Source organism: Papio anubis, chromosome 1 (assembly GCF_008728515.1).
Source record: "Papio anubis isolate 15944 chromosome 1, Panubis1.0, whole genome shotgun sequence".
Classification (NCBI taxonomy): domain Eukaryota; kingdom Metazoa; phylum Chordata; class Mammalia; order Primates; family Cercopithecidae; genus Papio; species Papio anubis.
The window spans coordinates 59087830-59112737 of record NC_044976.1 but is presented as its reverse complement, the minus strand read 5'-3'; the positions used below and the strand labels follow the sequence as shown (position 1 = coordinate 59112737).

Genomic DNA, 24908 nt, shown 5'->3' with positions numbered 1-24908 from the left:
AAAGTTCATTCAATTGGTTGGGGGGCTTAGAATTTTATTTTTGGTTTACAAGGGCTTGGTTGAGTACTACAGAGGAGCAGTGGGCACCTTGATGCCTAGTGTCCAGGCGGAGGCCTGCATGAGTAGACTTGTTCAGGAATAATGAGTTAGATTCTGCCTGTGGAAGTCCAGAAATTATTTGGCGGAAAGATCTTGAAGATGATGGAGAGTCCTGTTTTAGTCCAGTGGGAACGGAATGCTACAATATTTGTGGTGTTTTGGGTTAATGTAATCCAGAAGCAGAGAGAGTGGGGGAAGGAATGATGGGCAGTAGGGAAAACTCATGGACAACACTGTGGCAAGTCCAAGGCTGCTTGAGCTTATCACTAGGAGAGGGTTGTGTTTTAAAAAGATAATTTTGGCCGGGCGTGGTGGCTCACACCTGTAATTCCAGCACTTTGGGAGGCCAAGGCAGGTTGATCATGAGGCCAGGAGATCGAGACCATCCTGGCTAACATGGTGAAACTCCGTATCTACTGAAAATACAAAAAAAAAAAAATTAGCCGGGTGTGGTGGTGAGTACCTGTAGTCCCAGCTACTCAGGAGGCTGAGGAGGAGAATGGTGTGAACTTGGGAGGTGGAGCTTGCAGTGAACTGAGATCACACCACTGCACTCCAGCCTGGGCAACAGAGTGAGACTCCGTCTCAAAAAAAAAAAAAAAAAAAAAAAGGATAATTCTGGAGGCAGGCAGATTGGAGATGGATAAAACTGAAGAAGGAAAAACTGATAACATATCACATTTCTTAATATTTCCAGGACTGCTTCTGGCCACAGGATATGCCTGGTCCAGGAAATGGCCACATTTCCTCCCTCAGGACCTCTGCTTGGATGGGCTGTCTTGGAAATAAGGTGAACAATTAGTCTTTATTCTGAATTCTCTTTTGATAACTCTGTTCTCTAGTTATTAAAGAGTACTTTAACTTAGAGGTATTTGTTTATAATCCTTCATTTTGTGAGTTTTTTTTTTTGTGATAATCAAAGCTTTGCCTCAAGAACTAATTTTTGCCTACATTATAGGTTTCTAGAAACAATTCTGGGACAGTATTGAAATATGAATAATAAATGAAATATAATCCCACCAGTTAGATTCTCAACCCTCCCATATTTTTTCCATTTTATCCTGAATTTATAAGCATACTCCCATCCTTAAGACTTCTGCTTACTTTTTAAGGCACCCAGTAATGTTGATTGACCTTCACCTCTCCCTTGACTCAAACATACACACTCACACACACCCATGCACACTCACACACCACACTTCTCTCATCCCATTCTTGAGGTGCTTGACCTCCTCTCATTGGAAACAGTGGCTCTCTAAAGCAAAAGCTCAGGGAATTGCTTTGAAGAGATGATGAGCCATGCAGTTTGAAAAATTACAGCTAGGACTGGGCAAGGTGGCTCAGTGGCTCATGCCTGGAACTGTAGCATTTTGGGAGGCCGGGATGGATGAATTGCTTGAGCCCAGGAGTTCAAGACCAGTCTTGGCAACATGGAGAAACCCTGTCTTTACAAAAAAGTACAAAAATTAGCTGGGTGCGATGGCATGCACCTGTAGCCCCAGCTACTTGGAAGGCTGAGGTGGGAGAATTGTTTGAGCCTGGGAGGCAGAGGTTGCAGTGAGCTGAGATTGCACCACTGCCCTTTAGCCTGGGCGATAGAGTCAGACCCTTTCTAAAAAAAAAAGATAAAAATTCCAACTGAAATGTTTCTGTTTCCAGAAGGTCATGGAAAGCCCAGATTTTCAGGATGGAAGCCTATTGACACTTATGCCATTTACAACTACTTTCAGGATTATGCTAGTCTTTTAAAAATGTCAAGTAATATTTGATTACATTTTCTGTACTGGGAATGTAGGAATTTTGCATATGTGACATGGAAAGCAATATATGTTGGAGTCCAAATATAGGAATCAACCAAAATAATTATTGTAAACAAATTAATAATTGTCATTATATAGCCATCCATGCCATTGGGATAATAAGAGGATCTTCTCCTATGGTATTTTTGCATGGTGAAGATCCACAGGGCTATGAAAGATGGGCTGAGGCGTCACATGGACAGGGCAGGAGGGCAGATTTTCATGGGTAATCGTAATGACCCGGTGCACATCTTTCTGGAAACTGATTAATGTAGTTCTTAGCCATTTGCATATTTTTGTGAGTGACAACTATTTTAAGATATTAAATTGAAATTGGTCCATTATATCATTATCTTTTAAAACAATAATTAATCTCTTTAACAGTTTGGATAACTAAACTTTAAGAGTATTATTAATCTGGAAATGATCAGAGCTGGAACATTGCTGTTAAAGGAATGCATTTATTCTTTTTTTAATATGTCTTATATAGAAAGCACGTAAAATGGAACTTAAAGTTAACTTACCACCTTAGTTTGTTTGTGTTGCTATAAAGGTATACTTGAGGCTGGGTAGTTTATAAAATTAAAAAATGATTATTTGGCTGTTGGCTCTTTGGGCTGTACAAGAAACATGGCACCGGCATCTGTTCAGCTCCTGGTGAGAAGCTCAGGCTGCTTCCACCCCTGGTAGAAGGCTAAGGGGTGCTGGTGTGTGCAGTGATCCCATGGTGAGAGAGGAAGCAAAGGTGAAAAGTGGGAGGTGCCAGGCTCTTTTTAACAACCAGTTCTTATGGGAACTAACAGAGCAAGAACTCACTCACTACTGTGAGAATGGCAACAAGACATTCATGAATTTGCCCTCAGGACCCATATACCTCCATTAGGCCCTACCTTCGAACATCACTACTCTGAGGATTAAATTTCAATATGAGGTTGGAGGGGACAAACATCCAAATTACAGCACTTACTTTATCAATTTTCTCAACAAAACTATAAAATATGCAACCTTATTTTCAATGTTAGAATTTGCCAAAATGGCTAGCCTTCTTTTCCCTTTAAAACTACTTTAAAGAGTAAAATACTAAATAAATGGAAGAAACCTAAAAATCAAGTCAGCTGATTTATGGTCATGTGATTTTCAAAAATCTTTTCTCTAACCAGGCCTGCATATGTAAAGGAAGGCTCAAACCTTCCATAGAGTTTCAAATCCTCTTCTACCCAAATATTGTATTTCCTCAGAACTGGCTTAACGTTTCTGGTCAAGCCATATAACCTGTTCTAGAAGGGAACCCCGTCTGTCTCATTTTTATGTGTACAAAAAATGGTTAAAATGGGACAATGCCACTTTTTTTTTTTGTTTTTTTTACCCTGAATGGTGGCTGCCAGCTTTTAAAATGCTAATTACCCCAAAAATACAAAAACACCAAATATAGGAGCCAAAGACAGCCAGAAAACAAGAGGAATGAAGTCTACTGAGTGATTAATCATTTGATTAACCAGGTAAGTCTCTGGCACATTACTAATTAGCTCACTTACAAAGCCCTGCACTGAACAGCCCTGGTTTGATTAAAGAGGTGCTGAGCATTCAAACCCTGATGCTTGAGCTGCTTTTATAAAACAAAATGTGACTTTCATTCTAAGCTCATCTCTGTAATCCAGAGATGACTTCTCAGGCCTCTGACACTCAGACCTAGGCAAATAAATCAAACAGCCAGAAAATAGTCCTGTGAAAACAGCTCAGAGAATATAATCTGTCTTCTAGGACTCTTTATTCTAATTTGTAAAGGAGATTGTCTAAATTCTGAGGTTGCAGTAACTACTTGTTGATGGCCCATTGGGTTATCTGCAGGCGTTGGTAGAAGACTCTGCCTTTGTAGAAAGTCATAAATCTGCTCTCACTCCACTCTATTCCTGTGGTAGGATTTATGAGATTTAAAAGAAGATGTTTGACATCGTTATTACAGATCTTCTCAACTTTACTATGGAGTTTGCCTTTAAAATATATTCACAGTTTATTTCTTCTTGGCTAAGTATTTCTATTCTTAGTCATTTTAATGGATTCTTTTTTTCCCTGGATGGAAACATCCATCTTCTCTGTGGTACTAATTTAGAGTGATCCTGACTGCCTACAAAATTAAGGAGGCATATTAGACTCTTTCTGCTCCATGATTCTACTTTGGATTCTCATACAGAATCTTTGCTTCTTTATTTTTTCAGCTTGCTTAAAATAACTGAATACTTTTTCAGGCTGTACACTGCACCAATGAGTCTGGCAACAATGCTATTGTAGTTTTCTTTGTAACTACTGCAGGAATCAAAAAAAAAAAAAAAAAAAAAACTAATAGAAATGTTGGTTGGGTTAGCGGAAGTACAGTGTTAAGGTCAAAGCCAAATTCTTATGATATTTCAGGTTGATCACATCATGGCTGGATATCACCTCCCCTCTGGGTGCCATATTCTGAAAGGTTATTTTCAAAACAGAGCTTGTCTAACAATGGCCAGGAAAGAGAGGATCGTGTTGGGACATCTTGTCATGGGGGAATAGCTAAGGAACTGAAGAAGAGACCAGAGTGGATATGAACATGGCACCTGTCTTTAAATACCTGAAAGATGGAATGAAATATACTCTTGTTCACTGTTATAACTCCAACATGTAGCAAAGTGCCTGGAAAGAGCAAGCATAAGCAACAGTGATCATGACTTTTTGAACACATAGTATGTGCCAGTCATTGTAATGGTGTTTCGCTTACCCTATCTTACTTAGAAATTATTATTATCTCCAATATATAGTTGAGGAAGCTCAGGCTCAGAAAGATTAAGAAACTTGTTCTAAAGTGCATGGTACATATCTAATCTAGGAGTCAAGACAGGTCTGTGTCCGGGGCCTGAGTACGTCTCTCCATGGCAGCCTGACTCTCATGGCACCAATTTTGATGCCACAATGAGCTTAATATTCACTGGGGATCTGAGCTGGAACTTTTGTGATCAAATCTTAGCATTTACATTTTTTTTTGCTTATGGATGAGGAATTGAGGTTTGGGGAACTGAGGTTGCATAACTGGTATATTCCAGAATCAGGACTAAAAACCCAAGACTTTCTACAAAACCCAGTCTCTTGATCACTATGTTCTGTCTCCTCTCTGCTATGAACAACTCAATACATGCTTGATTTTAGCTTGATCTGGACAAAATACTACTGTTTTAAGTGAGAATCTCCATTATATCTACCTTCTTCTGCTTAACTTTTGAAAACTGGGAACCCCCTTGTTTTCTGGACCTGAATTCTCGGTTTGCCCTTAACTGGTATTCAGTTTTTCTCTGGATTCTTTATCTGCCCTGCTCCAGCTGACCTTCCTGTTGGAAATGCAGGTAATTATTATCTAAGTTTACTAAGTGTTTTGTGTAGTGTCAACATATCAGATCTAGTACAGCACTAAGGGCTTATCCTCCCAACATTTAAATATTACTTTTAACGATCTCATGAATAGAATTATTATTGCCTATATTTCACAGATTAGCAATCACAGTCTCAGAGAGGTTAAGCATATTCTCAAGGTCACACAGCTAGTTAATTTAGCCAGGGAAATCAGGCAAGAGAAAGAAATTAAGGATACCCAAATAGGAAGAGAGGAAGTCAAACTATCTCTGTTTGCAGATGACATGATCTTATATCTAAAACCTCCATAGTCTCAGCCCAAAGCTCCTTCAGCTGATGAACAACTTCAGCAAAGTCTCAGGATAGAAAATCAATGTGCAAAATTTACTAACATTCCAATACACTAACAACAGTCAAGCCAAGAACCAAATCAGGAACACAATTCCGTTCACAATTGCCATAAAAAGAATAAAATACCTAGGGATACAGGTAACCAGGAAGAAGAATGATCTCTACAGGGAGAACTACAAAACATTGCTCAGAGAAAACAGAGATGACACAAACAAATGGAAAAACATTCCATGCTCATGAATAGGAATAATCAATAGCATTAAAATGGCCATACTGCCCAAAGCAATGTATAGATTAAATGATATTCCTATTAAACTACCATTGACATTCTTCACAAAACTAGAAAAGTCTATTTTAAAATTCATATGGAACAACAACAAAAAGAGCCCAAGTAGCCAAGGCAATCCTAAGCAAAAAGAACAGAGCTGGAGGCATCATACTACCTGACTTCACTCTATACTACAGGGCTACAGTAACCAAAATGGCATGGTACTGGTACAGAAACAGACACATATGCCAATTAAACACAATAAAGAATTCAGAAATAAGGATGCCCACCTACAACTATCTGATCTTTGACAAACTTGACAAAAACAATCAATGACAAAAACAAACTTGACAAAAACAAAGGATTGCCTATTCAATAAATGGTAATAGGATAACTGACTTACCCATATGCAGAAGATTGAAACTGGACCCCTTCCTTTTACCATATACATAAATTAACTCAAGATGGATTAAAAACTTAAATGTAAAACTCAAAACTAGAAGAAACCCTGAAGGACAACCTAGGCAATAACATTTTGGACATAGGAACAGGAAAAAATTTCATGATGAAGACGACAAAAGCAATTGCAGCAAAAGCAAAAATTGCAAATGGTATCTAAGTAAACTAAAGAGTTTCTGTACAGCAAAGGAAACTATCAACAGACTAAACAGATAACCTATAGAATGGGGGAAAATTTTTGCAAACTATGCATCGGACAAAGGTCTAATGTCCAGTATCTATAAGGAACTTAAACAAATTTACAAGGAAAAAAACATTAAAAAGTGGGCAAAAAAATGAACAAACACTTCTCAAAAAAAGACATGCATATGGCTAACAATCACAGGAAAAAAGCTCAACATCACTAATCATTAGAGAAAAGGAAAACAAAATTGCAATGAGATACCATCTCATACCAGTCAGAAGAGCTATTACTAAAATGTCAAAAAATAACAGATGCTGAAGTGATTGTAGAGAAAAAGGAATGTTTACACACTTTTTGTGGCAGTGTAAATTAGTTTAACCATTGTGGAAGACAGTGTGATGATTCCTCAAAGACCTAAAGACAGAATGACCATTCAATCCAGCAATCTCATTACTGAGTACATATACAAAGGAATATAAATTCCATTATAAAGACACATGCATGTACATGTATAGTGCAGCACTATTCACAATTACAAAGACATGGAATCAGCCTAAGTATCCATCAATGATAGAATGAATAAAGAAAATGTGGTACATATACACTACGAAATAGTATGCAGGCATAAAAAGAATGAGATCATGTCCTTTGCAGGAACATGGATGGAGCTGGAGGCCATTATCCTTACAAAACTAATGCAGGAACAGAAAACCAGATACTTCATGTTCTCACTTATAAGTGGGAACTAAATGATGAGAACACATGGACACATAGAGGGGATCAGCACATACTGGGGCCTACTGGAGGATGGAGGCTGAGAGGAAGGAGAAGATCAGGAAAAATAATGGGTACCTGAGTGATGAACTTGTCTGTATAACAAACCCCCATGAGACAAGTTTACCTGTAAAACAAACTTGCGATAGTTTGCTAAGAATGATGGATTCCAGCTGCATCCATGTCCCTACAAAGGACACAAACTCATCCTTTTTTATGGCTGCATAGTATTCCATGGTGTATATGTGCCACATTTTCTTAATCCAATCTGTCACTGATGGACATCTGGGTTGATTCCAAGTCTTTGCTATTGTGAATAGTGCTGCAATAAACATACGTGTGCATGTGTCTTTATAGCAGCATAATTTATAATCCTTTGGGTATATACCCAGTAATGGGATGGCTGGGTCATATGTTCTCACTCATAGGTGGGAACTGAACAATGAGATCACTTGGACTCAGGAAGGGGAACATCACACACCGGGGCCTATCATGGGGAGGGGGAAGGGGGGAGGGATTGCATTGGGAGTTATACCTGATGTAAATGACGAGCTGATGGGTGCAGCACACCAACAAGGCACAAGTATACATATGTAACAAACCTGCACGTTATGCACATGTACCCTACAACTTACAGTATAATAATAATAAATAAATTTAAAAAAAAAAAAAACAAACTTGCACATGTGCCACTGAACTTAAAAGTTGAATAAAATATTTATTGAACAGTTTTAGAAAAGTTTTTATATTTTACTATTACTCAATGTATACTTTTACAAATATTGTTTCTTGATGGAAACAAGCACAGTCTTATAAAATATTGATATCTGTTAAAAAATGAATGGATAATTCAGGTTAATAGTAATAATAACAACAATAATACATATATTATTTCTACTATATGCATGCTACTATGTTCCCTTCATGCTTCCCTTCACTTGCCAATGTTTTCTTCTTTCCTTGCAAAGAACATAAAAAGCCTCTTATTAATCAGTTATCACTAGGTAAGTATCATTGTATTAGTTGTTCTCACACTGCTATAAAAAACTACCTGAGACTGGGTAATTTATAAAGAAAAGAGGTTTAATTAACTTGTAGTTCTGCAGGCTGTACAGAAGGCATGGTTAGGGAGGCTTCAGGAAACTTACAATCACTGTGGAAGGTGAAGGGGAAGGAAGGAAGTCTCCACTTGGCCAACAGGAGAGAAAGACAGAGAAGTAAAAGACACACTTTTAAACAAACAGATCTTAGGAGAATTCTATCACAAGAACAACAAGAGGAAAGTCTACCCCCATGATTCAATCGCTACCCACCAGGCCCCTCCTCCAACACTGGGAATTACAATTTGACATGAGACTTGGTTGGGGACACAGAGCCAAACCATAGTATTCCACCTCTGGTACCTCCCAAATCTCATGTTCTCACATTTCAAAAGACAATCATGCCTTTCCAAGAGTCCCCCAAAGTTTTAACTCTTTCCAGCATTAACTCAAAAGACCAAGTCCAAAGTCTTATCTGAGACAAGGCAAGTCCCTTCTGCCTATGAGCCTGTAAAATAAAAAACAAGTTAGTTACTTCACAGATACAATGGGTGTATTGGCATTGGGTAAATGCTCCTGTTACAAAAGGGAGAAATCAGCCAAAACAAAGGGGCTACAGGCCCTATGCAAGTTTAAAACCTGGCAGGGCAGTCATTAAATCTTAAAGCTCCAAACAATCTCCTTTGATTCCATGTCTCACATCTGGGCAACACTGATGCACAGGGTGGACTCCTAAGGCCTTGGGCAGCTCCACTTCTGTGACTTGGCAGGGTACAGCACACTAAACTGGTTTCACAGGCTGGCATTGAGTACCTGTGGCTTTTCCAGGTGCATGGTGCAAACTGTTGGTGGATCTACCATTTGGGGTCCTGGAGGATGATGGCCCTCTTCTCACAGCTCCCCTTGGCAGTACCCCAGCTGGGATCCTTTGTGGGGCCTCCAACCCCACATTTCCTTTCCATGCTGCCCTAGTAGAGGGTCTCCATGAGGGCTCCCCCGCTGAAGCTGACTTCTGCCTGGACATCCAGGTATTTCCATACATCCTCTGAAATCTAGCAGAGGCTCCGAAGCCTCAACTCTTGCCCTCTGTGCACCCATAGGCTTAACACTAAATGGAAACCTTGGCTTGCACCCTCTGGAGCAGTGGCCTGAGATGTATCTGGGGCTTTTTTAGCCATGGCAGGAGGACCAGCTGGGATGCAGGGAACAATGTTCTGAGGTTGTGCAGGGCAGTGGGGGACCTTGGCCAAGTCCACAAAACCATTTTTCCCTCCCAGGCCTTCAGGCCTGTGATGGGAGGGGCTGCTGTGAAGGTATCTGAAATGCCTTGGAGGCATTTTCCCCATTGTCTTGATTATTAACATTTGGCTTCTCTGTACTTATGCACATTTATGCAGCAGGCTTGAATTCCACTCCAGAAAAATGATTTTTCTTTTCTGTTACATGGTCAGGCTGCAAATTTTCCAAACTTTTATGCTCTGCTTCCCTTTTAAATATAATTTCCAGTTTCTGGTCATTTCTTTGTTTATGCAAATGAACATAGGCTTTTGGAAGCAGTCATGCCACATGTTGAACACTTAGCTGCTTAGAAATTTCTTCTGCCAGCCACCCTAAATTGTCTCTCTCAAGTTCAAAGTTCCACAGATCTCTACAGCAGGGGCACAATGCCACCAGTCTCTTTGCTAAAGCATAACAAGAGTAACCTTTACTTCAGTTTCCAATAAGTTATTCATCTCCATCTGAGACCTCCTCAGCCTGGACTTCACTGTCCATATCACTATCAGCATTTTGGTTACAACCATTCAGAAGTCTCTAGGAAGTTTCAAACTTTCTCCGTTCTTCCTGTTTTCTTCTGAGCCCTTCAGAGTGTTTCAACCTCTGCCCCATTCCAAAGTCACTTCCACATTTTCAGGTATCTTTATAGTAATGCTCCACTTCTTTGGTACCAATTTTCTGTATTAGTTCATTCTCACACTGCTATAAAGATCTACCTGAGACTGGGTAATTTATGAAGAAAAGAGGTTTAACTGACTCATAATTTCTGTAGCCTGTACAGGAGGCATGGCTGGGGAGGCCTGAGGAAACTTACAATTATGGTGGAAGGTGAAGGGGAAGCAAGCATGTCTTCACATAGATGACAGCAGAAAGAGAGAGAAAGAGAGAGAGAAAGAGAGAGAGAAGGGGGCATTGCTACACACTTAAACAAACAGATCTTGGGGGAACTCTATCACAAGAACAGCAAGGGGGAAGTCCACCTCTGTGATTCAGTCACCTCCCACAAAGCCCCTCCTCCAACACTGGGAATTGCAATTCGACATGAGATTTTGGTGGAGACACAGAGGCAAACCATATCAATCATCTTCATCATTATCATCAATTTAGGTAAAAAACTGTAGAAAGGTATAAACAAAAATATAAGTCACTCACGTCTTAGAGACAAAAATGAACTATCAAACAAGGAGACTGAGGCTTACAGAAATGGCGTGACTTTCTCATAGTCTTTCAGCTGATAAACAAGCTTTCTGCCTTGATTTCAGTGCCATAAAGGTTGGATGGCATATATATTTTAAAGAGGAGCAAATGGATAATTTAGATGTTAGTTAAGGAGAAATAGACAATGATGGAAAAATGTTCAAAAGACTTAGAAAAGTTGGTGAAAACTTATAGAAATGTCATGAAGGCCTTAGTAAGGCATAAATAAAAACGTTTAGTGACATTAACGTGTCTGTAAAGCTATGTTTCAGTGGACAAAGGAGCCCTTTTTAGTTCAGAGGAGATTTAGTTAAGTGGACCCTCCTAGTTCAGGAAATGTAAAAACCAAGTGAATATGCATCTATGATTCTAGAAGAAGAGTATAGCTGGATTTGTGTACAATGGGCACATGTGTGTAATTTTTCAAAGGCTGTGCTCCTTAGAGTCTTTGATATGTGGAGTGGTGGTGATAGTTTGCCTTCTGAGATAGAGAAATTGATATCCAAACTTCTGCTTCATATGGTGTGAAGTTAGGGAACTTTGCTGAGTAGATTGGATTGGAGCAAGATGTGCTGGCAAGAAAGGGCCCCAAAAAACCCAATGACCCCAAAGAGTAATTCATTTGGAGGGAAGAGAAATCTGATGACTTCTAGATTTATGTCTCCAGTACATAACTAATGCCCAGGCTTGTATATCCCACCTAACATCTCCATTAACCAGGTCCAAAAAATAATCTCTTGATTGCTGAAATATTCCATTGGTTTTCCTTCTTGCCCAGAGTAAATGTCTAAGTCCTTATGTGGCTTCCAAGGCCCTTTGTGATCTTAGCCTCTGCTTACCTCTTACTCCTTATCTCTGCTGTTCTCTACTTGGTTCTCTCTATTTCACCCACACTGTCATCCTTGCTGTTTCTCGGCCATGGTAGGCATACTCTGGCCTCAGGGCTTTTACATCTGCTGTCTTCTCTGCCTCAACTGCTCTATCTCCAGATATTCACAATGCTTGTCTCCTTGCTACATTTAGATGTCAGATGATACCTCATCAGCAAGGCCTTTCATAAACTGCCCACCTAGAATAGCCAGGACTCCTTTATTCTCCCACTCACTCCCCTGCTGAATACTTTACCTCTGTATCTTATTTTATTTTTTTCATGTGCCTATAACTATCTGACATATTTTATATGTGTAATTTATTGGGCTGGTGGTGGACCAGTATCTGTCAGATCTTACAGGCCCAGTCTTCAATAGTGACACCTTGTGGCAGGAGAGGCAACATTAGCAGAGAGCTGACTTTAGACCCTCCAATTTCCTCTGGGGCTGGCATTTGTAATCAGGACTGAGTAAGCCCCTGAGGTCTCGGACAATTCTAGGTGGTATGTTTTTTTATTCATTGCATGTTTTGCAATAAGGTAATATATTCACATGGTCTAAAATGCAAAAGTAGCAAAAGATACCTGATGAGTCTCCCACTCACCCCTGCTCCTAGTCACCCAGAATTCCTCCTCTGACGTGACCAGTTTCTCATGTAGCCTTCTAGAGATATTCTATGCATGTATAAGCAAATACATATATAGACGTATATTTTTTTCTTTTTTGCACAAAGTATAGAATATTATATCCATAGTTCTGTGTCTTGCCTGTGGATTTGTTTTATAAATAAGAGGCCATGTAAGGTGCAGAATTTGTGTATAGTGTGATGAATTTTTACTCAAGTACATACCCATGTGATCACCACCTGGATTAAGATATCTATTTCCTGCACCCCAATGTCTGCCTTGTGCCTCTTCCTATTCTCTCCAGAGATAATTGCTATTCTCACTTTTATCACCATCTTTTAGTTTCTCCTGGTCTTGAATGCCATGTAAATGGAGTCATATATTATGTGCTATTGTGTTTCTGTTTCAATCCAAGCTATGTATTTTTTAATACAAAATTATTTCCTGATGATTGTACCTCATAAGGATAAAGGACATACAGAACTTTGTCCTCCTCTTTTATGATAAAGAATGCACCATGCTTTATTTAACCACTCCGTCCTGATGTAGATGGGACTTGCAAGTAAACATGCACAAGCACACCTGCAAGTATATCTGTCGACTGAATACAAGGAAGTGGAATTGGTGGGTCAAAGGCTATGTACCTGTATACTTTTGATAGGTGTTCTATTTAGTGCTTGTAGCAATGTACAATCAACAATATACAAGAATGCCTTTTTCCCACACCTTTGCCATCTGAGTATGTTTTCAAACTTTGGATCATTGTCAGTTTGGTTTTTTATTTTTGAGATGGAATCTCACTCTGTCACCCAGGGTGGAGTGCAGTGGCACGTGATCTCAGCTTACTGCAAGCTCCGAGTAGCTGGGACTATAGGGGCCCCCACCCTGCCCAACTAATTTTTTGTGTTTTTAGTAGAGACTGGGTTTCACCATGTCAGTGAGGATGGTCTCGATCTCCTGACCTTGTGATCCCCCTGCCTCGGCCTCCCAAAGTGCTGAGATTACAGACGTGAGCCACCGCGCCTGGCCCCATTGCCAGTTTTTAAAAACAAAATGGCATCTCAGTATATTTTCTCATTATGAGTGAGACCAAACATCATTTCTTGTTTTAAAGACACATTTGTATTTTTCTGTAAACTACGTACATATAACTTAACTGTTTTCAAATTCGTTAGTGATATTTTCTCTCACTGGTTTCTGAGCACCATTTATGTATTAGGAAAATTATCCCTTTGATGTGATATGAATTACAAACATATCTTTGAAATATTTTGTCTTGTTTTACGTTTAAAATGTTTTAGTTTTATGTGGTCACGCATCAACTTATTTAAAGTTTTAGGGTTTTGTGTTATTCTTTGAAAGCCCTTCCCTACTTGTAAATTGTTTAAATAAATCATATTGTTTTCTTCTAGTCTTTTTATAGTTTCCTTTTAAATTATTAATAGTTTTGATAATTCTATAATTCATTTTGGTGTAAGGTATGAAGTAGTGATCCCAAATTTTTTCCCAAATTGAATCTATCAACACTAACTGTTTACTCATGAATCCATTTTTTGCCCAGCTTATCATATACTAAATTACTCATGCATTTGGGTTTATTTCATAATTTGGCATTGTTCTATTTATATGTGCACCAGTTTAAATTACTATAGATTTAACATATTTTAATATTGGCTTTTAAGTAGAAATATGTTAATATGGAACTACTGTTTTTCCTTGTAATAATGGTAGCAGACTTCATAGCAGTTAATTATAATAATAAAAGAGATGTGACTGTATTTGGAGCTCAAATGTAGGGAGCAGAATACAGTGGCTAGAGAAGAATAAAATGTAGCACAAGAGGGATTTTAGACAAAGATCCCAAAGTACATACTTATCATCCCCCTCTTCTCTTCTCCCTCCTTGCCAATCCCCCACGTCTCCACTCAGCAGACTGACTGCTTGGAGCGTACCAAACAGTTTGTCCAGAGGCACGGTGGATGGTGACATAAAAGTGATAGGTTAGAGCTTGAATATGGAAGGTCTCCCTTTACCTCCAGTCTTTAAAAAGTGACAATGCAAATAATAGATTTTATAATTGTACTTTCTTAATGATTTCAATTTTTATTTCATTTTAATTTATGATTAAAAAATTAATGTATTAAATAAATATTTATTGATTACACACCATTTAGAATGATGAAAATCCAAAACACTGACAAACCAAATGCTATCAAGGATGTGGAGCAACAGGAACTCTTATTCAATGCAAAATGGTAGAGCCACTTTGGAAGATAGCTTGGCAATTTCTTACAAAACTAAACAGACTCTTATATGTTCCATCAATTGTGTTCCTTGGTATTTATCCAAAGGAGGTGAAAACTTATGTCCACACAAAAACCTGGATGTGGATGTTTATGGCAGTTTTATTAATATAACAAAGATGTCCTTCAGTGGGTGAATGAATAAATAAACTGTGGTACGTCTTGACAATGGGATATTATTCAGCACTAAAAGGAAATGAGCTATCGAGTCATGAAAAGACATGAAGGAACCTTAAATGCATACTACTACATGAAAGTAGCCCAGTCTGAAAAAACTACTTACTCTATGATTCCAAATATATGGCAGTCTGGAAAAGGCAAAACTATGAGGACAGTAAAAGGATCAGTGGTTGCTAGGGGTTATGGGGAGGGAGGGATGAATCTGCAGAGCAGAGAGGATTTTTAGGGCAGTGAAAATACTCTGATACTATAAAGGTGGCGACATGTCATTATACCTTTGTCCAAACCCATAGAATATACAACACCAAGAGTGAACCCTAATGTAAGCTATGGTCTTTGGATGATGATGTGTTAGCGTAGGTTCATTGATTGGAACAAATGTGCCTTTCTGATATGGTATATTGATAGTGGGAGAGGCTATGCACTTGTGGGGGAAGGGGATATATAAGAACTCTCTGCACCTTCCACTCAATTTTTTTGTGATGAACCTAAAACGATTCTAGAAAATAAAGTATATTGAAAGTTCAAAAAAATAATTGATCATCCAATGTAAGTACTGTCAATGGTAGCTGGTATTAAATGATTAGCAAGACTGGTATAGTCCCTGCCCTCATGGAGCTGGTGAATGCCAACCTAAAGGTTATGTGATGTCTGACGAGAATCCTGAAAATTCTCAGAGGGTAAGCAAGTGAGAGTGGAAAGGACTTCAGCAGCAGTCAGGTGTGAGTTCAAATTCTGACTACATGCTTACAAGCCTGACTCTGGGCATATTTCTGAGACTCATTTGCTCAATTGTAGAAAGAGATAAAAGTCTTTCCCTCCTAACATTACTGCGAGGCTTAAAGGACCTGGGGTAGCACCAGGCTCCTATTTGGTGCTTATTAGAGAGTGGGTTCTTTCTGGGGATTTTGAGTACCCTACTTGGGCAAAGCAAAGGGCAGCCACACTCAAGAGAGTGCTGGCCGATGCTTTCTAAATTTATAACATGTATACCTCCATTGAGAGCCTGTTTATGTTGGCAATTTCCCCTAGGGTCTCTTCAGATTGCCCACGTTCTTTGCAGACTACCAGACACAGACTAAACATTTATCCTCCGCCTCCGTGCACCTTTGCTTGTGCTTCTCATGTTTACTCTTGCCTCTTTCCTTCAGCTGAAACCTTGGCTTTGTGAGAAATTTCCCCAATGAAATGTTCTTCTTTTAACTAAGAAAGTACATGCTTTTTTAGTTAAGAAAGTTTGACAACTGCACTTCATTATATTTATATTACATATAGTATTTCTAATATCTTCTTCTTTATCAGCTTCCCTAAACCTGACTGGTTAATAATATTACAGGCTGATACAAAATGGACTGTATTGCTTTGATGCACAGCTCTGCTTTGTGGGGAGGAACTGAAGGTCAGATATGAGTATTTACTTTTGAATTAGCATGAACAGAGACTGAAATATGTAACCCAGACAGGAAATGTGTGCCATTCCCTGACACCCAGGATGGATTCTATTCCCTCCTTTTTTGTTCACATAGTGCCTGGTGTTTGCTCCTGGAAAGGAAGTGATTACATTCTGTGGGTTCTAGAATCCTAATTCTTATTTCAGAGCCACAGAGGTGCTCTGGGTCTATTAAATTGCTTATCTGCCCTGTGCCCCTGTATTCTCATCTGTAAAATCGGTTTAATAATAGAACTTATAGTACTTCATATGGCTGACGTGAGGATTGAATGATTTAATGCATAAGAAGCACTGTGTTTGGTACTGTTCTAAGTGCTTCCTAGGCATTAATTCATTCAATCCTCACAACAATCATTTGAAGCAAGTGCTGTTATTAAAAATGCCTAATATGTTTTTGAATATCAAAACTCTTATCACATTGAATTGCACATATATGTTTACTTATTTGTCTTTCCCACTAACCCATGAGGTTTCTTTTTTCTCTCTGGCTTTATTGATATATAACTGACAAATGAAAAATGGCATATATTTAAGTTTTACAATGTGATGTTTTGGTAAAGCTATACCTTGTCTAATGATTCCCACAACTAGACTAGTTAACATATTCATCATCTCACATAGTTACCATTTTTTGGTGATGCAAACATTTAATATTGACTCAGTATATTTTAAGTATAAAATACATTATTATTAATGACAGTTATCATATGGTATATTAGATCTGTAGAATTTGTATGTCTTATAACTGAAAGTCTGCACCCTTTGACCAACATGTCTTCATTTCCTCCATCTCCTGCCTCCTAACAACCACCATTCTAGTCTCTCTTTCTGTAGATTTGACTTTGAATTCTCTATATAAGGAATATCGTGTAATATTTATCTTTCTGTTTGGCTTATTTCACTTGGCATAATGTTCCCCAAATTCATCCATTTAGTCACAAATAGCAGGTTTTCTTTCTTTTTTAAAGGCTAAATAATATTCCATTGTGTACACACACACACACACACACACACACAATTTCTTTATTCACTCATCTGTCAAAGGATACTAAGGTTGTTTCTGTACTTTGACTATTGCAAATAATCCTGCAATGAACATGGGAGTCCAGATCTTTCTTCAAGGTACTGATTTTGATTCATTTGGATAAATATCCAGAAGTGGAAATACTGGATCATATGGTAATTTGATTTTTACTTTACTGAGGACCCTCCATACTGTTTTTCATAATGGCTGTACTAATTTACATTTTTACCCATGGTGTACAAGGGTTCCCTTTCCTCCACACCCTTGGCAACTCTTATTGATAAAAGCCATCCTAACAGATGTGAGGTAATATCTCAACCTGGTTTTGATTTGCATTTCCCTGATGATTAGTGATGTTGAGTACCTTTTCTTATGTCTATTGGCCATTTGTATGTCTTCTTTGGGAAAAGGTCTATTGAAGTCCTTTCCCCACTTTGAAATTGGGTTATTTGTGTTTTTCCTATGAGTTCTATGAGTTCCTTATATATTTTGGGTATTAACCTTTTATCAGATATATGGTTTGCAAATGTTTTCTCCCATTCAGTAGGTTGCATTTTCATTTTTTTAAAAAAATTATTTTTAGTTACTATGGGTACTTAATAGATATATATTTATGGGGTACATGTGTTTTGATATAGGCATGCAATGTATAATAATCATATCAGGGTAATTGGGGTATCCATCACCTCAAGCATTTATCATTTCTTTGTGTTAGAAACATTCCAATTCCATGCTTTTAGTTATTTTAAAATAGATAAGAAATTATTATTGACTATAGTCACCCTTTGTATTATCAAATATTAACTTATTAATCCTATCTACCTATATTTTTGTACCCATTGCCTATCTCCAATTTTCCACCCTTCCCTGGTAACTTCCCTGCCTCTGGTAACCATCATTATACTCTCTATCTCCATGAATTCAATTGTTTTATTTTTTAGCTTCCATATGTAAGTGAGAACATGTGAAATTTGTCTTTCTCTGCCTGGCTTATTTCATTTAATGTCTTCCAGTTCCATGCATGTTGTTGCAAATGACAGGATTTCATTCTTTTTATTGCTAAATAATACTTCATTCTGTATATGTACCACATTGTTTTAATCCATTTATCTGTTGATTGACACTTACATTAATTCCAAGTCTTGACTATTGGGAGTAATGCAGCAATAAACAAGAAAGTGCAGATATTTTTTCAACACAATGATCTCCATTCTTTTGGATATATACCTAACAGTGGGATTGCTGGATCATGTGGTAGTTCTATTGTTAGTTTTTGAGGAACCTCCGTACTGTTTCTCATAGTGGTTGCCCTAATTTGCATTCCCACCAACAGCATACAAGGGTTCCCCTTTCTTCATATCCTCTCCAACATGCATTATTACCTGACTTTTGGGTAAAAGTCATTTTAACTGGGGTGAGATGATATCTCATTGTGGTTTTGATTTGCGTTTCTCTGGTTATTAATGATGTTGAGCATTTTTCATATACCTGTTAACCATTTGAAAGTCTTCTTTTGTAAAATGTCTATTCAGATTTTTTTGCCTATTTTTAAATAAGATTATTTTATTTTTTTTCCCATTGAGTTATTTGAGCTCCTTGTATATTCTGGTTATTAATTCCTTGTCAGATGAGTAGTTTGCAAATATTTTCTCACATTCTGTGGGTTTTCTCTTCATTTTGTTGATTGTTTCCTTTGCTGTACAGAAGCTTTTTAACTTCATGTGACCCCATTTGTCCATTTTTGCTTTGGTTGCCTGTGCCTGTGGGGTATTACTCAAGATATTTTTTCCCACTCCAAGTCCTAGAGAGTTTCCCTGATATTTTCTTTCAGTAGTTTTCGATTTAAGTCTTTAATCCATTTTTATTTTATTTTTGTATGTGGTGAGAGATAAGGGTCAAGTTTCATTCTTCTGCATATGGATATCTAGCGTTCTCAGCACTATTTATTGAAGAGACTGTGCTTTCCCCAATGTATTATAGTTTCTTGGTACTTTTGTTGAAAAGGAATTCACTGTAGATGTGTGGTTTTATTTCTGGGTTCTCTATTCTGTTCCACTGATCTATGTGTCTGCTTTTATGCCAGTACCATACTATTTTGGTTGACATGGCTTTGTAATATAATTTGAAGTCAGGTAATGTAATCCTCCAGTTTTGTTCTTTTTGCTAAGGTTAGCTTTGGCTGTTCTATGTCTTTTGTGGTTCCACATAAATCTTAGGATTTTTTTTTTCTATTTCTATGAAGATTGTCATTGGTATTTTGACAGGAATTGCATCGAACCTATAGATTACTTTGAATAGTATACACATTTTAACAATATTGATTCTTCTAATCCATATACATGGAATATCTTTTCATGTTTTTGTGTCCTCTTAAATTTCTTGCATCAATGTTTTATAGTTTTCATTATCGATATCTTTCACTTCTTTGGTCAAGTTAGTTCCTAGATATTTTATTTTATTTTAGCTATTTAGCTATTGTAAATGGGATTATTTCATAATATCTTTTTCAAATTGTTTGCTGCTGGCATATAGCAATGTTACCGATTTTTGTATGCTGATTTTGTATCCTGCAACTTTAGTGAATTTGTTTGCCAGTTCCAATAGATTTTTCATAGAATCTTTAGGTTTCTATAAATATAAGATTATATTGTCTGCAAACAAGGATAATTTGACTTCTTCCATTCCAATTTGTATGCCCTTTCTTTATTTTTCTTGTCTAATAGCTCTAACTGAGACTTCCAACACTATGTTGAATAACAGTGGTCAAAATGGGCATCCTTGTCTTGTTTCAGGTCTTAGAGGAAAGGTTTTCAGTTTTTCCCATTCAGTAGGATACTAGCTGTGAGTCTGTTGTGCATGGTTGTTTTCATGTGAGGTATGTTCCTTCTATATCCAGTTTTTGTTTTATTCCTCATAAAGGAATGTTGAATTTTATGGAATGCTTTTTCATCATCAACTAAAATGATTATATGATTTTTGCTCCTCATTCTGTTCCTATGAAGTATCACAGTATCACATTCATTGATTTGCATATGTTAAACCATCCTTACACCCTGAAAGAATTTCACTTCATCATGCTGAATTATCTTTTTAATGTGTTTTTGAATTGAGTTTGCTAGTACTTTGTTACGGATTTTTGCATCTAAGTTAATCAGAGATATTGGCCTGTATTTTTGGTTGTTGTTATGTCTGCCTGATTTTGCTATCAGGGTAATACTTGCCTCATCAAATGAGTTTGGGAGTATTCCCTCCTCCTCATTTTTTGGATATAGTTTGAGTAGAATTGGATTAGTTCTTTAAATGTTTGGTAAATTTCAGTAGTAAATCATTGGATCCTGAGCTTTTCTTTGATGGGAGACTTTTTATTATAGCATCTGTCTTGTTATTTGTTACGGGGCTTTTTAAGTTTTGGATTTCTTTTTTTTTTTTTTTTTTTTGTTGAGATGGAGTGTTGCTCTGTCACCCAGGCTGGAGTGCAGTGGCCGGATCTTAGCTCACTGCAAGCTCCGCCTCCCGGGTTTACGCCATTCTCCTGCCTCAGCCTCCCGAGTAGCTGGGACTATAGGCGCCTGCCACCTCGCCTGGCTAGTTTTTTTGTATTTTTTAGTAGAGACGGGGTTTCACCGTGTTAGCCAGGATGGTCTCCATCTCCTGACCTCGTGATCCGCCCGTCTCGGCCTCCCAAAGTGCTGGGATTACAGGCTTGAGCCACCGCGCCCGGCCTGGATTTCTTCATGGTTAAATCTTGGTAGGTGGTATGTGTCTAGGAATTCATGTGTTTCTTCTAGGGTTTCCAATTTATTGGCGTATAGTTGTTCATAGTAGTCTCTAATGATCCTCTGAATTTCTGCGATATCAGTTATCTCCTTTTTCACCCCTGATTTTATTTATTTAAGTCCTCTCTTTTTCTCTTAGTCTGGCTAAAGGTGTGTCATTTTTGTTTATCTTTTTAAGAAACCAACTTTTCATTTCATTGATCTTTTGTATTTTGGGGGGGGGCTTAATCACATTTATTTCTCTCTGATCTTCATTATGTCTTTTCTTCTACTAATTTTGGGTTTGGTTTGCTCTTGCTTTTTTAGTTCTCTAAGATGTATCCTTAGGTTATTTATTTGAAGCTTTTCTTCTTTTTTGGCATAGACACTTATAGCTATAAATTTCCCTCTTAATGCTGCTTTCACTATATCCTATAGGTTTTGGTATGTTGTGTTTCCATTATCATTTGTTTTAATAAATTTTCGGTTTCCTTCTTAATTTCTTCATTGGCTCACTGGTCATTCAGGAGCATGTTGTTTAATTTCCATGTGTTTGTATAGTTTCCAAAATTCCTCTTGTTATTGATTTCCAGTTTTGTTCCATTGTAGTCAGAGAAGATACTTGATATTATTTCTTTTTTTTGTTTTTTAATTTAAGACTTGTTTTGTGGCCTAACATACGGTCTGTCCTTGAAAATGATCCATGTGCTGAGGAGAAGAATGTGTGTTCTGCAGATGTTGGATATTCTGAAAATACCTATTACATCCATTGACTGTAGCACAGATTAAGTCTGTTTCTCTGTTGATTTTCTGTCTCGATGATTTGTCCAATGCTGAAAGGAGGGTATTGAGGTCTCCAACTATTATTGTATTGAGGCCTATCTCTTTCTTTAACTTTAATAATATTTGCATTATATGTCTGGGTGCTCCAATGTTGGGTACATATATAGTAACAATTGTTATATCCTTTTTCTGAATTGACCCTTTTATTATTATGTAATAATGTTTTCTGTCTCTTTTCATACTTTTGGTCTTGAAGTCCAGTTTATTTGATATAAGTGCAGTTACTTTTGTTCTTTTTTGGTTTCCATCCATATGGAATATATTTTCCCATTACTATATTTTCAGTCTGTGTGTGTTTTTATAGGTAAAATGAATTTCTTGTAGGTAGCATGTAGTTGGGTCTTATTTTTAAAATCCATTTAGCCACTCTTTGTCTTTTGATTAAAGAATTTAGTCCATTTACATTCAATTTTATTATTGATAGGTAAGAATTTATTACTACCATTTTGTTATTTTTTTCTGATGTTTTCCCTCCCTCCCTGCCTCCTTTCCCTTCCCTTCCCTTTCATCCTTTCATTCTCTCCCTCCCTCCCTCCCTTCCTTCCCTCCTTCTTTCCTTCCTTCCTTCCTTCCTTCCTTCCTTCCTTCCTTCCTTTTTCCTTTCATCTTTCTTTGGGTAAAAGTGTCTTTCTCTGTTAGTGTGTTTTAATTTCTTGCTTTCTATTTTTTTGTTTATCTGCTGTAGGCTTTTTGTTTTGAGATTACCATGAGGCTTGCAAATAATAACAAATTATTTTAAACTGAGGAAATCTTAACTCTGATCATAAAAACAAGCAAAGAGAAAACTATTTAAAAACCTCTACACTTTGACTCCGTCCCCTCACTTTAAACTTTTTGTTGTTTCTATTTGTATCTTTTTATACTATCTATCTCTTAAAAGTTGCTGTAGTTATTATTTTTGATAAGATTGTCTTTTAGTCTTCCTAATCAAGATATGAGTGGTTTGCATACCACAATTACAGTGTTAGGATATTCTGAATTTGTCTGTATACTTCCTGTTACATGATTTTTTATGGCCTATTAATGTCCTTTTCTTTCAGACTGAAGAATTTCCTTTAACATTTCCTGTAAGACTGTTCTGGAGTTGATGAAATCCCTTAGCTTTTGTTTGTCTGGGAAGTCGTTATTTCTCCTTCATGTTTGAAGAATATTTTTTCTGGATATAATATTCTAGGATAGAAGTTTTTTCCTTCAGCAATTTGAATATGTCATGCAACTCTCTCCTAGCCTGTAAAGTTCCCACTGAGAAGTCTGCTGCCAGATGTGTTGGAGCTTCTTTATATGTTACATGTTTCTTTCTTCTTTTAGAATGCTTTTAGAATCCTTTCTTTATCCTTGATCTTTGGGAGTTTAATTAAGGGCCTTGAGGTAGTCTTATTTCAGTTAAATCTGCTTGATGTTCTATGACCGACCTTCTTGTATCTGAATGTTGATTATCTTTCTCTAGGTTTGGAAAGTTCTCTGTTATTACTTCCTTGAATAAACTTTCTACCCTGATCTTTCACTCTACCTCTTCTTTAAGGCCAATAACTCTTAGATCTGCCTTTTTGAAATTATTTTCTAGATCTTGTAGGTAGGTGCTTTGTGCTTATGATGCAAGCACAAAGGTGTGCTTCAACCTTTTTTATTCTTTTTTCTTCTCTGACTGTGTTTTTCACAGAGACTGTCTTCAAGCTCACTAATTATTTCTTCCACTTGATCAGTTCTGCTATTGAGAGACTCCAATGCATTTTTTCAGTTTGTCAGTTGTTTTCAGTTCCAGAATTTCTGTTTGATTAAAAAAAAATTTAATCTGTTAAATTTCTCTGATAGGTTTCTGAACTCTTTTTCTACGTTATCTTGAAGTTCATTGAGCTACCTCAAAACAGCTGTTTTAAATTCTCTGTCTGAAAGTTCATATATTTTTGTCACTTGGGATTGGTCACTGGTGCCGTATTTAGTTTGACGAGATCATGTTTTCCTGTATGTTCTTGGTGCTTGTGGATGTTTTTCAATGTCTGGATATTGAAGAAGTAGGCATTCATTCTAATCTTCACATTCTGTGCTTGTTCGTACCCATCCTTCTTGAGAAGGCTTTCCACATATTCAAAGGGAATTCAGTGTTATAATCTATTGCAGCTCGTTGGTCACTACAGTCATATCTGCATAAGGAAGTGCCACAATCCTAGTAAAGCTATAACTCTTGCAGACGTATAGAAGAACTGCTGTGTTTGGCTTGGGTAAGATCTGGGAGAATTCTCTGGATTACCAGGCAGACGGTCTCATTTTTTCCCCTCACTTTCCCCCAAGAAGAAGGAGGCTCTCTTTTCAGAAGACTGCTTGGAAATGGGGGATGGGTGGTGAAAGCACTCTTGTGGCCACCACAGCTGGGACTGGACTGGTTCACATCTGAAGCCAGCACATTATTGGGCCTTGCCCAAGGCTTGTGGTGGCTACTACCTGGCTACCATGAATGATTATTCAAGGATGAAGAGATCTTTAGTCAGCAGATGGGGAATCCTGCCAAGACTGGGTCCTTCCCTTCAGTACAGTGGGTTCCCTTCTGCCGCAGGGTGAGTATACAAATGCCATCCAGGAGCTAGGACCTGGATGTAGAGGCTTCATGAATCTGCTTGACACTTTATTTTACTGTGGCTGAGCTGGTACTGAACTTTCAAGACAAAGTCCTCTGTACTCTTCCCTTCCCTTTCCCCAAGTGGAAGGAGTCTCTTCCAGACCTGCATTGCTTGGAGTTGGGGGAAGGGTGATACAAGTACTCCCTTGGCCACCATAGCTGGTGTCTCAAGTACACCCGAAGTCCACTGGCTCCAAGCCCAGCATAGCACAAGGACTTATCCAAGGTCGTTTTGCCATTCAAATTCATTCAGGACATTCACAATTCATTCACAAGGACACTTTGGTCGGAGGAGCCCTGGGGTCCTGAACTAAGTGGTGGAGCTAGCTGGAACTCAGATTCCTACTGCTGCGATGGGGGATTTCCCTCTGGCTAGGGCTAGTCTGGCTGTTCTCTCCAAGGGCACTGGCCAAGTACTGCCCT

General features: G+C 37.9%; 1 long non-coding RNA gene across 3 annotated transcripts in view; it reads left to right on the top strand.

Annotated features, from left to right (window-relative positions):
* LOC103885609 overlaps nt 1-24908 on the top strand; it is a 190747-nt gene that overhangs the window by 136502 nt on the left and 29337 nt on the right. For all 3 annotated transcript variants that reach the window (XR_648771.4, XR_004177316.1, XR_004177319.1), the window contains exon 4: nt 797-889. This is a non-coding gene — a long non-coding RNA (uncharacterized LOC103885609). The remainder of the gene's footprint in view (nt 1-796; nt 890-24908) is intronic.